Below are 15,557 nucleotides of genomic sequence, written 5' to 3'. Positions count from 1 at the left end.
TTTTTCAGAACTCATTATTTTAGAAGAGGTTAACCACGGATTTATGGAAAAAAATTCAAAATTTTGAAAATGTGGTTTTAGTGTATAGTTTCATCGAGTACTAACATAATATGATGTTCAAAGAGTTTAGAACATTTGTTGTCTTCGTTTCTCAAGATAATAAAGATTTGTGATGCTAATTCCACTAATCTAGTCAGTATATGAAATTTTAGTAAACTAAATATTAAAAAATTAGAATTTTTCCTATATACCATGAAATATATTTTAGAATACATTAATTCAAATGTATAATGTGGTGTGAAATTTGTAAACTAAAGTGAAGAATATAAACTTAGTATATAGAGCATTTACCTAAAAACTCATTATTTTAGAAGGGGTTAACCCACAGATTTTTGATAAAATTTCAAAATTTGAAAATCTGGTTTAGTTTATAGTTTCATCGAGCATTAACATAATATGACTGTCAAATATTTTTGAATATTTGTTGTCTTCGTTTCTCAAGATAATGAAAGATTTTATAATGATAATTTTACAAATCTAGTCAGTATATCAAAATATAGTAAACTAAATATTAAAAAATAGAATGATTCCTATATACCATGAAATATATTTTAGAATAACATTATTTTAGAAGGGGTTAACCCACAGATTTTTGAAAATTTTGAAAATCTGGTTTTAGTGTATAGTTTCATCGAGCACTAACATAATATGATTGTAAAAAAGTTTAGAACCTTTGTTGTCTCCGTTTCTCAAGATAATGAATATTTGATAATGCTAATTCCACTAATCTAGTCAGTATATGAAAATTTTAATAAACTAAATATTAAAAATTAGTATGATTCCTATATACCATGAAATATAAGTTAGAATATTAATTCAAATGTAGAATGTGGTTGAATTTTTTTAACTAAAGTGAAGAGTATAAACTTCAGTATATAGAGCATTTACCGAAAAGTCATTATTTAAGAAGGGGTTAACCCACAGACTTTGGAAAATTTTCAAAAATTTGAAAATCTGGTTTTAGTGTTTAGTTTCATCGAGCACTAACATAATATAATAGTCAAAGATTTTCAGAACTTCTGTTGTCTTCGTTTCTCAAGATAATGAAGATTTTATAATGCTAATTCAACTAATCTAGTGAGTATATGAAATTTTAGTAAACTAAATATTAAAAAATTAGAATGATTCCTATATACCTTGAAAGATATTTTAGAATACATTAATTCAAATGTAGAATGTGGTTTGAAATTTTTAAACAAAAGTGAAAAGTATAAACTTCAGTATATAGAGCATTTTACCGAAAATTCATTATTTTAGAAGGGGTTAACCCTACGGATTTTGAAAATTTTCAAAAATTTGAAAATCTGGTTTTCGCTATAGTTTTTATCGAGAACTAACATAATATGATTGTCAAAGAGTATAGAACCTTTGTTGTCTTCGTTTCTCAAGATAATGAAGATTTTATGATGCTAATTCCACTAATCTAGTCAGGATATGAAATTTTAGTAAAGTAAATATTAAAAAATCAGAATGATTCCTATATACCAAGAAAGATATTTTAGAATACATTAATTCAAATGTAGAATGTGGTTTGGAATTTTTAACAAAAGTGAAAAGTATAAACTTCAGTATATAGAGCATTTACCGAAAACTCATTATTTTAGAAGGGGTTAACCTACGTATTTTGGAAAATTTTCAAAAAATTGAAAAATGGTTTTAGCGAATATTTTTATCGAGCAATAACAAAATATGATTGTCAAAGAGTTTGGACCTCTGTTGTCTTCGTTTCTCAGATAATGAAGATTTTATAATGCTAATTCCACTAATTTAGTCAGTATATGAAATTTTAGTAAACTAAATATTAAAAAATTAGAATGATTCATATATACATGAAAGATTTTTAGAATACATTAATTGAAATGTAGAATGTGGTTTGAAAATTTATACTAAGTGAAGAATATAAACTTCAGTATATAGAACATTTACTGAAAACTCATATTTTAGAATACATTAATTCAAATGTATAATGTGGTTTGAAAATTTTTAAACTAAATTGAAAAGTATAAACTTCAGTATATAGAGCATTTACCGAAAACTCATTATTTTAGAGGGGGTTAACCCACAGATTTTGGGAAAAAATTCAAAAATCTGAAAGTCTGGTTTTAGCGTATAGTTTCATCGAGCACTAACATAATATGATGGTCAAAGCGTTTAGAACCTCTGTTGTCTTCGTTTCTTTAGATAATGAAGATTTTATGATGCTAATTCCACTAATCTAGTCAGTATATGAAATTTTAGTAAACTAAATATTAAAAAATTAGAATGATTCCTATATACCATGATAGATATTTAGAATAAATTAATTTAAATATAATTTTAAATCTAGTCAGTATATGAAATTTTAGTAAACTAAATATAAAAAATTAGAATGATTCCTATATACCATGAAAAATATTTAGAATATATTATTTTAGAAGGGGTTAACCCACATATTTTGAAAATTTTGAAAATCTGGTTTAGTGTATAGTTTCATCGAGCACTAACATAATATGATTTCAAAAAGTTTAGAACCTCTGTTGTCTCCGTTTCTCAAGATAATGAAGATTTGATAATGTTAATTCCACTAATCTAGTCAGTATATGAATTTTAATAAACTAAATATTAAAAAATTAGTATGATTCCTATATACCATGAAATATATGTTAGAATATTAATTCAAATGTAGAATGTGGTTTGAATTTTTTAAACTAAAGTGAAGAGAATAAACTTCAGTATATAGAGCATTTACCGAAAAGTCATTATTTAAGAAGGGGTTACCCACAAACTTTGGAAAATTTTCAAAAATTTGAAAATCTGGTTTTAATGTTTTGTTTCATCGAGCACTAACATAATATGATAGTCAAAGATTTCAGAACTTCTGTTGTCTTCGTTTCTCAAGATAATGAAGATTTTATAATGCTAATTCAACTAATCTAGTGAGTATATGAAATTTTAGTAAACTAAATATTAAAAAAATTAGAATGATTCCTATATACCTTGAAAGATATTTTAGAATACATTAATTCAAATATAGAATGTGGTTTTGAAATTTTTGAACAAAAGTGAAAAGTATAAACTTCAGTATAGAGCATTTACCGAAAATTCATTATTTTAGAAGGGGGTTAACCTACGGATTTTGGAAAATTTTCAAAAAATTTGAAATCTGGTTTTCGCTTATAGTTTTATCGAGAACTAAGCATAATATGATTGTCAAAGAGTATAGAACCTTTGTTGTCTTCGTTTCTCAAGATAATGAAGATTTTATAATGCTAATTCAACTAATATAGTGAGTATGAGAAATTTTAGTAAACTAAATATTAAAATATTTGAATAATTCCTATATACCTTGAAAGATATTTTAGAATACATTAATTCAAATGTAGAATGAGATTTCGATAAATACTCTATATACGGAAGTTTATACTCTTCACTTTAGTTTAAAAATTTTAAACTAAATTGAAAAGTATAAACTTCAGTATAAGAGCATTTACCGAAAACTCATTATTTTAGAGGGGGTTAACCCACAGATTTTGGAAAAAATTCAAAAATCTGAAAGTCTGGTTTTAGCGTATAGTTTCATCGAGCACTAACATAATATGATGGTCAAAGCGTTTAGAACCTCTGTTGTCTTCGTTTCTTTAGATAATGAAGATTTTATGATGCTAATTCCACTAATCTAGTCAGTATATGAAATTTTAGTAAACTAAATATTAAAAAATTAGAATGATTCCTATATACCATGATAGATATTTTAGAATAAATTAATTTAAATATAATTTAAATCTAGTCAGTATATGAAATTTTTAGTAAACTAAATATTAAAAATTAGAATGATTCCTATATACCATGAAAATATTTTAGAATATATTATTTTAGAAGGGGTTAACCCACATATTTTGAAAATTTTGAAAATCTGGTTTTAGTGTATAGTTTCATCGAGCACTAACATAATATGATTGTCAAAAAGTTTAGAACCTCTGTTGTCTCCGTTTCTCAAGATAATGAAGATTTGATAATGTTAATTCCACTAATCTAGTCAGTATATGAAATTTTAATAAACTAAATATTAAAAAATTAGTATGATTCCTATATACCATGAAATATATGTTAGAATATTAATTCAAATGTAGAATGTGGTTTGAATTTTTTAACTAAAGTGAAGAGAATAAACTTCAGTATATAGAGCATTTACCGAAAAGTCATTATTTAAGAAGGGGTTAACCCACAAACTTTGGAAAATTTTCAAAAATTTGAAAATCTGGTTTTAATGTTTTGTTTCATCGAGCACTAACATAATATGATAGTCAAAGATTTCAGAACTTCTGTTGTCTTCGTTTCTCAAGATAATGAAGATTTTATAATGCTAATTCAACTAATCTAGTGAGTATATGAAATTTTAGTAAACTAAATATTAAAAAAATTAGAATGATTCCTATATACCTTGAAAGATATTTTAGAATACATTAATTCAAATATAGAATGTGGTTTGAAATTTTTGAACAAAAGTGAAAAGTATAAACTTCAGTATATAGAGCATTTACCGAAAATTCATTATTTTAGAAGGGGGTTAACCTACGGATTTTGGAAAATTTTCAAAAATTTGAAAATCTGGTTTTCGCTTATAGTTTTATCGAGAACTAGCATAATATGATTGTCAAAGAGTATAGAACCTTTGTTGTCTTCGTTTCTCAAGATAATGAAGATTTTATAATGCTAATTCAACTAATATAGTGAGTATATGAAATTTTAGTAAACTAAATATTAAAATATTTGAATAATTCCTATATACCTTGAAAGATATTTTAGAATACATTAATTCAAATGTAGAATGTGGTTTGAAATTTTTAAACTAAAGTGAAGAGTATAAACTTCCGTATATAGAGTATTTATCGAAATCTCATTATTTTAGAAGGAGTTAACCCACGGATTTTGGAAAATTTTCAAAAATTTGAAAATCTGGTTTTAGTGTATAGTTTCATCGAGCACTAACATAATATGATTGTCAAAGATTTTAGAACCTCTGTTGTCTTCGTTTCTCAAGATAATGAAGATTTTATGATGATAATTCCATTAATCTAGTCAGTATATGAAATTTTAGTAAACTAAATATTAAAAAATAAGAATGATTCCTATATATCAAGAAAGATATTTAAGAATACATTAATTCAAATGTAGAATGTGGTTTAAATTTTTAAACAAAAGTGAAAAGTATAAACTTCAGTATATAGAGCATTTACCGAAAACTCATTATTTTAGAAGGAGTTAACCCACGGATTTTGGAAAATTTCAAAAATTTGAAAATGTGGTTTTAGTGTATAGTTTCATCGAGTACTAACATAATATGATGTTCAAAGAGTTTAGAACCTCTGTTGTCTTCGTTTCTCAAGATAATGAAGATTTTGTGATGCTAATTCCACTAATCTAGTCAGTATATGAAATTTTAGTAAACTAAATATTAAAAAATTAGAATGATTCCTATATACCATGAAAGATATTTTAGAATACATTAATTAAAATGTATAATGTTGTTTGAAATTTTTAAACTAAAGTGAAAAGTATAAACTTCAGTATATCGAGCATTTTCAGAAAACTCATTATTTTAGAAGAGGTTAACCCACGGATTATGGAAAAAAATTCAAAATTTTGAAAATGTGGTTTTAGTGTATAGTTTCATCGAGTACTAACATAATATGATGTTCAAAGAGTTTAGAACATTTGTTGTCTTCGTTTCTCAAGATAATAAAGATTTGTGATGCTAATTCCACTAATCTAGTCAGTATATGAAATTTTAGTAAACTAAATATTAAAAAATTAGAATTTTTCCTATATACCATGAAATATATTTTAGAATACATTAATTCAAATGTATAATGTGGTGTGAAATTTGTAAACTAAAGTGAAGAATATAAACTTCAGTATATAGAGCATTTACCTAAAACTCATTATTTTAGAAGGGGTTAACCCACAGATTTTTGATAAATTTCAAAATTTTGAAAATCTGGTTTTAGTTTATAGTTTCATCGAGCACTAACATAATATGACTGTCAAATATTTTTGAATATTTGTTGTCTTCGTTTCTCAAGATAATGAAGATTTTATAATGATAATTCCACAAATCTAGTCAGTATATGAAATTATAGTAAACTAAATATTAAAAAATAGAATGATTCCTATATACCATGAAATATATTTTAGAATACATTATTTTAGAAGGGGTTAACCCACAGATTTTGAAAATTTTGAAAATCTGGTTTTAGTGTATAGTTTCATCGAGCACTAACATAATATGATTGTCAAAAAGTTTAGAACCTTTGTTGTCTCCGTTTCTCAAGATAATGAATATTTGATAATGCTAATTCCACTAATCTAGTCAGTATATGAAATTTTAATAAACTAAATATTAAAAATTAGTATGATTCCTATATACCATGAAATATAAGTTAGAATATTAATTCAAATGTAGAATGTGGTTTGAATTTTTTAAACTAAAGTGAAGAGTATAAACTTCAGTATATAGAGCATTTACCGAAAAGTCATTATTTAAGAAGGGGTTAACCCACAGACTTTGGAAAATTTTCAAAAATTTGAAAATCTGGTTTTAGTGTTTAGTTTCATCGAGCACTAACATAATATAATAGTCAAAGATTTCAGAACTTCTGTTGTCTTCGTTTCTCAAGATAATGAAGATTTTATAATGCTAATTCAACTAATCTAGTGAGTATATGAAATTTTAGTAAACTAAATATTAAAAAAATTAGAATGACCTATATACCTTGAAAGATATTTTAGAATACATTAATTCAAATGTAGAATGTGGTTTGAAATTTTTTAAACAAAAGTGAAAAGTATAAACTTCAGTATATAGAGCATTTACCGAAAATTCATTATTTTAGAAGGGGTTAACCTACGGATTTGGAAAAATTTCAAAATTTGAAAAATCTGGTTTTCGCTTATAGTTTTATCGAGAACTAACATAATATGATTGTCAAAGAGTATAGAACCTTTGTTGTCTTCGTTTCTCAAGATAATGAAGATTTTATAATGCTAATTCAACTAATATAGTGAGTATATGAAATTTTAGTAAACTAAATATTAAATATTTGAATAATTCCTATATACCTTGGAAGATATTTTAGAATACATTAATTCAAATGTAGAATGTGGTTTGAAATTTTTAAACTAAAGTGAAAAGTATAAACTTCCGTATATAGAGTATTTTTCGAAATCTCATTATTTTAGAAGGGGTTAACCCACGGATTTTGGAAAATTTTCAAAAATTTGAAAATCTGGTTTTAGTGTATAGTTTCATCGAGCACTAACATAATATGATTGTCAAAGATTTTAGAACCTCTGTTGTCTTCGTTTCTCAAGATAATGAAGATTTTATGATGCTAATTCCACTAATCTAGTCAGTATATGAAATTTTAGTAAACTAAATATTAAAAATAAGAATGATTCCTATATACCAAGAAAGATATTTTTAGAATACATTAATTCAAATGTAGAATGTTGTTTAAAATTTTTAAACAAAAGTGAAAAGTATAAACTTCAGTATATAGAGAATTTACCGAAACTCATTATTTAGAAGGGGTTAACCCACGAATTTTAGAAAAATTTCAAAAATTTGAAAATGTGGTTTAGTGTATATTTTCATCGAGTACTAACATAATATGATGTTCAAAGAGTTTAGAACCTCTGTTGTCTTCGTTTCTCAAGATAATGGAGATTTTGTGATGCTAATTCCACTAATCTAGTCAGTATATGAAATTTAGTAAACTAAATATTAAAAAATTAGAATGATTTCTATATACCATGAAAGATATTTTAGAATACACTAATTAAAATGTATAATGTGGTTTAAAATTTTTAAACTAAAGTGAAAAGTATAAACTTCAGTATATAGAGCATTTTCAGAAAACTCATTATTTTAGAAGGGGTTAACCCACGGATTATGGAAAAAAATTCAAAATTTTGAAAATGTGGTTTTAGTGTATAGTTTCATCGAGTACTAACATAATATGATGTTCAAAGAGTTTAGAACCTTTGTTGTCTTCGTTTCTCAAGATAATGAAGATTTTGTGATGCTAATTCCACTAATCTAGTCAGTATATGAAATTTTAGTAAACTAAATATTAAAAAATTTGAATTATTCCTATATACCATGAAATATATTTTAGAATACATTAATTCAAATGTATAATGTGGTGTGAAATTTGTAAACTAAAGTGAAGAATATAAACTTCAGTATATAGAGCATTTACCTAAAACTCATTATTTTAGAAGGGGTTAACCCACAGATTTTTGATAAATTTCAAAATTTTGAAAATCTGGTTTTAGTTTATAGTTTCATCGAGCACTAACATAATATGACTGTCAAATATTTTTGAACATTTGTTGTCTTCGTTTCTCAAGATAATGAAGATTTTATAATGATAATTCCACAAATCTAGTCAGTATATGAAATTATAGTAAACTAAATATTAAAAAATAGAATGATTCCTATATACCATGAAATATATTTTAGAATACATTATTTTAGAAGGGGTTAACCCACAGATTTTGAAAATTTTGAAAATCTGGTTTTAGTGTATAGTTTCATCGAGCACTAACATAATATGATTGTCAAAAAGTTTAGAACCTTTGTTGTCTCCGTTTCTCAAGATAATGAAGATTTGATAATGCTAATTCCACTAATCTAGTCAGTATATGAAATTTTAATAAACTAAATATTTAAAAAATTAGTATGATTCCTATATACCATGAAATATAAGTTAGAATATTAATTCAAATGTAGAATGTGGTTTGAATTTTTTAAACTAAAGTGAAGAGTATAAACTTCAGTATATAGAGCATTTACCGAAAAGTCATTATTTAAGAAGGGGTTAACCCACAGACTTTGGAAAATTTTCAAAAATTTGAAAATCTGGTTTTAGTGTTTAGTTTCATCGAGCACTAACATAATATGATAGTCAAAGATTTCAGAACTTCTGTTGTCTTCGTTTCTCAAGATAATGAAGATTTTATAATGCTAATTCAACTAATCTAGTGAGTATATGAAATTTTAGTAAACTAAATATTTAAAAAATTAGAATGATTCCTATATACCTTGAAAGATATTGTAGAATACATTAATTCAAATGTAGAATGTGGTTTGAAATTTTTAAACAAAAGTGAAAAGTATAAACTTCAGTATATAGAGCATTTACCGAAAATTCATTATTTTAGAAGGGGTTAACCTACGGATTTTGGAAAATTTTCAAAAATTTGAAAATCTGGTTTTCGCTTATAGTTTTATCGAGAACTAACATAATATGATTGTCAAAGAGTATAGAACCTTTGTTGTCTTCGTTTCTCAAGATAATGAAGATTTTATAATGCTAATTCAACTAATATAGTGAGTATATGAAATTTTAGTAAACTAAATATTAAAATATTTGAATAATTCCTATATACCTTGAAAGATATTTTAGAATACATTAATTCAAATGTAGAATGTGGTTTGAAATTTTTAAACTAAAGTGAAGAGTATAAACTTCCGTGTATAGAGTATTTATCGAAATCTCATTATTTTAGAAGGGGTTAACCCACGGATTTTGGAAAATTTTCAAAAATTTGAAAATCTGGTTTTAGTGTATAGTTTCATCGAGCACTAACATAATATGATTGTCAAAGATTTTAGAACCTCTGTTGTCTTCGTTTCTCAAGATAATGAAGATTTTATGATGCTAATTCCACTAATCTAGTCAGTATATGAAATTTTAGTAAACTAAATATTAAAAAATAAGAATAATTCCTATATACCAAGAAAGATATTTTAGAATACATTAATTCAAATGTAGAATGTTGTTTAAATTTTTAAACAAAAGTGAAAAGTATAAACTTCAGTATATAGAGCATTTGTTGGAATAAGCTTGAAGATAATCAAGGATGATTGAGAGACTTGCGGAGAAAGCTAACAACAAGCCTAATCTAGAGTTGTGGTTTAAGATAAAGATGAATATCTTTTAGGAGTTATCTATAATATTATGTCTTTATCTTTAAGATTAGGTTACTCTATTGTTAGCTATATATATGTGTCCATCGAGTTATGATGAGATGCAGTGTGTGTTTCTAAAGCTTGAGGTTTTGAGTCAGTTTCCTCAAGAAGGATTAATAAGAGAGTTTGTCTTATAAGTCTGTTGCATACACGAAGTTCATATATTGCTGTGTTTCAACACGTGGTATCAGAGCGTGAATTGAAACAATGGGAGATCTTACGGTTGTTACTACAAAGCCGAAAGAACCAGGATCATCATCGATCAAATACCCTATTCTGAATGCTACTAACTACACGGTATGGGCAATCAAGATGAAGATCTTACTGAAGTTACACAAAGTCTGGGATATTGTCGAAGAGGAGAAGGCTGATGATGAAAAGAATAACATGGCCATGGCGTTACTTGTTCAGTCGATACCAGAAGCTCTGGTGTTGCAGGTCGGAGAGTTAGATACAGCAAAGAAGGTGTGGGATGCTGTTAAGACGCGACATATGGGGGCTGAGAGAGTCAAAGAGGCTCGACTTCAAACTCTTATGGCTGAGTTTGACCGTCTGAAGATGAAGGACAGTGAGACTATTGACGAGTTTAGTGGCAGGATTGCAGAGATTTCATCGAAGTCCTCTGCACTTGGAGAAGACATAGAGGAGTCAAAGCTCGTCAAGAAATTTTTAAAGAGCCTTCCACACAAGAAGTATATACATATTGTGGCAGCATTAGAGCAAGTCTTAGACCTTAAGACGACCGGTTTTGAAGATATAATTGGTCGACTAAAGGTTTATGAGGAACGTATTAACGTAGAGGAAGAGGCTTCGGAGGAACAGAACAAGCTGATGTTTACTAACTCCGATCATCAATCTGGTCTAAATGATAACAGGAGCTCTAATGGTGGATACAATGCTGAAGGCAGAGGCCGTGGTCGTGGAGGACGTTTCTTTAACAGAGGAGGAAGAGGTCGCGGACGAAATACATACCGAGACTCTTACCGCGATGCATCTAAGATCACTTGCTATCGATGTGATAAGTTGGGGCACTACGCCACTGATTGTCCTGACCGTTTGCTTAAACTACAAGAAGCACAAGAGACAAAGGAAGAAGATACACATATGGCAGACGAATTGATGCTTCATGAGCTAGTGTTTCTTAACGAAGAGAAGGTGAGGCCTAACGTCCTAGAGAGTAGCTTAGAACAAAGTAACTTGTGGTACTTGGATAATGGGGCCAGTAATCACATGACTGGAGATCGTTCCTATTTCACCACACTTGATGAAACCATAACAGGAAAAGTCAAATTTGGTGACGACTCCCGCATTGACATAAAAGGGAAGGGATCGATCAGTTTTATCTTCAAAGATGGAGCGAAAAAGACAATGTCAAACGTCTATTACATCCCTGCTCTTAGAAGTAACATTATAAGCTTGGGACAAGCTACAGAGGCGGGGTGCGAGGTAAGAATGAAGGAGGATTTTCTATATATACATGACCGAGATGGGAGACTACTGATAAGAAGCAATAGAGGAAAGAACAGGCTCTATAAAGTGGCGCTTGAGGCTGAAAGTTCTTCATGTCTGCAAGTTATAACATCGAGCACTTCAAGTAGGTGGCATGCGAGGCTTGGTCACATCAACTTCGATAATATGAGGATGATGGTTGATAAGGAATTGATTTCAGGAGTTCCAAACTTTGTAATAGAGAAGAAAACATGTGTTTCGTGTTTGCTTGGCAAGCAAGCAAGGAAAACTTTTCCTCAAGCTACGAAGTTTCGAGCATCAAGAAGGCTTGAACTGTTACATGGTGATCTCTGTGGTCCTATTACACCTCCAACAATAGGAAGAAACAGATACGTATTTGTGATAATCGATGATCACACGAGGTACATGTGGACTATGCTCTTAAGAGAAAAGAGTGAGGCGTTTGGAAGGTTTAAACGATTCAAGGCGTTGGTAGAGCAAGAAGCAGGGGTCAGAATCAAAACGCTTCGGACAGATAGGGGAGGAGAATTTACTTCTCATGAGTTCAATGTTTTTTGTCAGGAGAACGGGATACAGAGGCATTTGACTGCACCTTATTCTCCACAGCAAAATGGTGTGGTGGAGAGACGTAACAGGACGATGTTGGAGATGACAAGGAGTTTGTTAAAGCATATGAACGTGCCCAATTACATGTGGGGTGAGGCTGTAAGACATGCGTGTTATCTTATTAACCGAGCAGCAACACGAAGTTTGTCAGAAGGAACTCCATACGAACTCTTCAAGGGAAACAAGCCTAATGTTGCACACCTACGTGTATTTGGATGCATCGGTTATGCAAGGGTTGAAGCTCCAGGACGGAAGAAGCTTGATGATAGATCAAAAGCTCTAGTTCACCTTGGGACTGAGCCAGGAACCAAAGCTTACCGTCTCTTTGATCCAGTGAGTAAGAAAATCGTGATCAGCCGAGACGTAATCTTTATGGAAGATGAGAGCTGGAGTTGGGATACCAAAGACAACGGCACTGATGTTGGTCAGATCAGTATAGGTCTTGGTGAGTTTGGAAACAGAGGACTCAAGGAAACAGAGTCTCTGGCTGAAACAGAGGAAGAGACGAGGGTAACAAAGGAGGAATCAAAAGCTGATACTACGAATGATGTGATTGAGATCACTGATGATGAAGAAGACTCTCAGGAACAACCACAACTAAGACGCTCTACCAGAGAAACAAAGACACCGGAGTACTTATCTGATTATATTCTGTTGGCAGAAACAGAGTGTGAGTTGCTTCTTAGCTCTATCAATGATGAACCGTGGGATTTCTCAGAAGCAAAAGGATTTAAAGTGTGGCTAACGGCCTGTGAAGATGAGATAAACTCGATAGAGAAGAATTAAACATGGATCTTGGTTGATTTACCTGCAGGTGTGAAACCCATTGGACTAAAATGGGTGTTTAAGATCAAAAGGAATCCAGATGGGAGTGTGAACAAGTACAAAGCTAGGCTCGTGGCAAAGGGCTACGTACAGAGACATGGGATCGATTACGACGAAGTGTTTGCACCGGTTGCTAGGATTGAAACAATAAGAGTTATCATTGCGTTGGCTGCGTCTTATGGCTGGGAGGTACATCATTTGGACGTAAAGACAGCCTTTCTCCATGGTGATCTTAAGGAGGAGGTGTATGTTTGTCAACCTGAAGGTTTTGAGGTTAAGGGAAGTGAAGGAAAAGTGTATAAGCTGTCCAAGGCTCTTTATGGTTTGAAGCAGGCCCCTCGGGCTTGGAATGACAAGCTAAACTTTATCCTCAAGGAGTTACAGTTTACGAGATGTTCGAAAGAAGCTTCCCTGTACCAAAGAAAGAGGAGTGGTCATATTCTCATAGTTGCAGTGTACGTAGATGATCTACTAGTGACAGGCTCGAGCTTGTCAATGATATTGGAGTTCAAGAAAGAAATGTCAGCAAGGTTCGAGATGAGTGACTTGGGAAGATTGACCTATTACTTAGGCATCGAGGTATTGCAGCATGACTACGGTATTACCTTGAGACAAGAGAGATACGCAAGGAAGATACTAACTGAGACAGGAATGGAAGGATGCAACTCTGCTCACGTTCCAATGGATGGGAGTCTAAAGCTATCAAAATCAGGTGAAGAAAAGACAGTTGATGAAAAGAAGTATAGGCGTAGCATCGGTTGCCTAAGGTACCTAATTCATACAAGACCAGACCTCTCTTACAGCATTGGAGTCTTGAGCAGATACATGATAGAGCCTAAGGAGTCTCACGATGCAGCATTGAAACATGTTTTGAGATACCTGAGCGGAACCTTGGCTTATGGTCTGACCTATAAGCGTGCAGAGAGGCCAGAGTTGCTTGGTTACAGTGATAGTTCTCTTACCGTGGATGTTGATGATGCAAGGAGCATTACAGGACATATATTTTATCTTGGAGAGAGCCCTATCACATGGTGCTCTCAGAAGCAGGAGAGTGTAGCATTGTCATCCTGTGAAGCTGAGTTTATGGCAGCCACAGAGGCAGCTAAGCAGGCGATATGGCTTCAAGAACTTCTGAGTGAAGTTACAGGCGACGAATGCAGGAAGGTGACCATCAGAGTAGACAATAAATCGGCTATATCATTGACGAAGAACCCAGTCTTCCACGGACGCAGCAAGCACATACATAGGAGGTTTCATTACATCCGTGAGTGTGTCGAGAAGGGACTGGTAGATGTTGAGCATGTCTCAGGAGATAGACAGAAGGCTGATATATTGACAAAGGGACTCGGACGAATGAAGTTTAAAGCAATGAGGGAGTTCATTGGTGTTCATGATTCAGCAGAGATTAACTTCAAGCTTAAGGAGGAGTATGTTGGAATAAGCTTGAAGATAATCAAGGATGATTGAGAGACTTGCGGAGAAAGCTAACAACAAGCCTAATCTAGAGTTGTGGTTTAAGATAAAGATGAATATCTTTTAGGAGTTATCTATAATATTATGTCTTTATCTTTAAGATTAGGTTACTCTATTGTTAGCTATATATATGTGTCCATCGAGTTATGATGAGATGCAGTGTGTGTTTCTAAAGCTTGAGGTTTTGAGTCAGTTTCCTCAAGAAGGATTAATAAGAGAGTTTGTCTTATAAGTCTGTTGCATACACGAAGTTCATATATTGCTGTGTTTCAACAGCATTTACCGAAAACTCATTATTTTAGAAGAGGTTAACCCACGGATTTTGGAAAAATTTCAAAAATTTGAAAATGTGGTTTTAGTGTATAGTTTCATCGAGTACTAACATAATATGATGTTCAAAGAGTTTAGAACCTCTGTTGTCTTCGTTTCTCAAGATAATGAAGATTTTGTGATGCTAATTCCACTAATCTAGTCAGTATATGAAATTTTAGTAAACTAAATATTAAAAAATTAGAATGATTCCTATATACCATGAAAGATATTTTAGAATACATTAATTAAAATGTATAATGTGGTTTGAAATTTTTAAACTAAAGTGAAAAGTATAAACTTCAGTATATAGAGCATTTTCAGAAAACTCATTATTTTAGAAGGGGGTTAACCCACGGATTATGGAAAAAAATTCAAAATTTTGAAAATGTGGTTTTAGTGTATAGTTTCATCGAGTACTAACATAATATGATGTTCAAAGAGTTTAGAACCTTTGTTGTCTTCGTTTCTCAAGATAATGAAGATTTTGTGATGCTAATTCCACTAATCTAGTCAGTATATGAAATTTTAGTAAACTAAATATTAAAAAATTTGAATTATTCCTATATACCATGAAATATATTTTAGAATACATTAATTCAAATGTATAATGTGGTGTGAAATTTGTAAACTAAAGTGAAGAATATAAACTTCAGTATATAGAGCATTTACCTAAAACTCATTATTTTAGAAGGGGTTAACCCACAGATTTTTGATAAATTTCAAAATTTTGAAAATCTGGTTTTATTTTATAGTTTCATCGAGCACTAACATAATATGACTGTCAAATATTTTTGAA

This window comes from Raphanus sativus, chromosome 5, assembly GCF_000801105.2.
Source record: "Raphanus sativus cultivar WK10039 chromosome 5, ASM80110v3, whole genome shotgun sequence".
Taxonomy (NCBI): domain Eukaryota; kingdom Viridiplantae; phylum Streptophyta; class Magnoliopsida; order Brassicales; family Brassicaceae; genus Raphanus; species Raphanus sativus.
The sequence above is the reverse complement of the archived record's forward strand: the minus strand, read 5'-3'. Positions refer to the sequence as shown.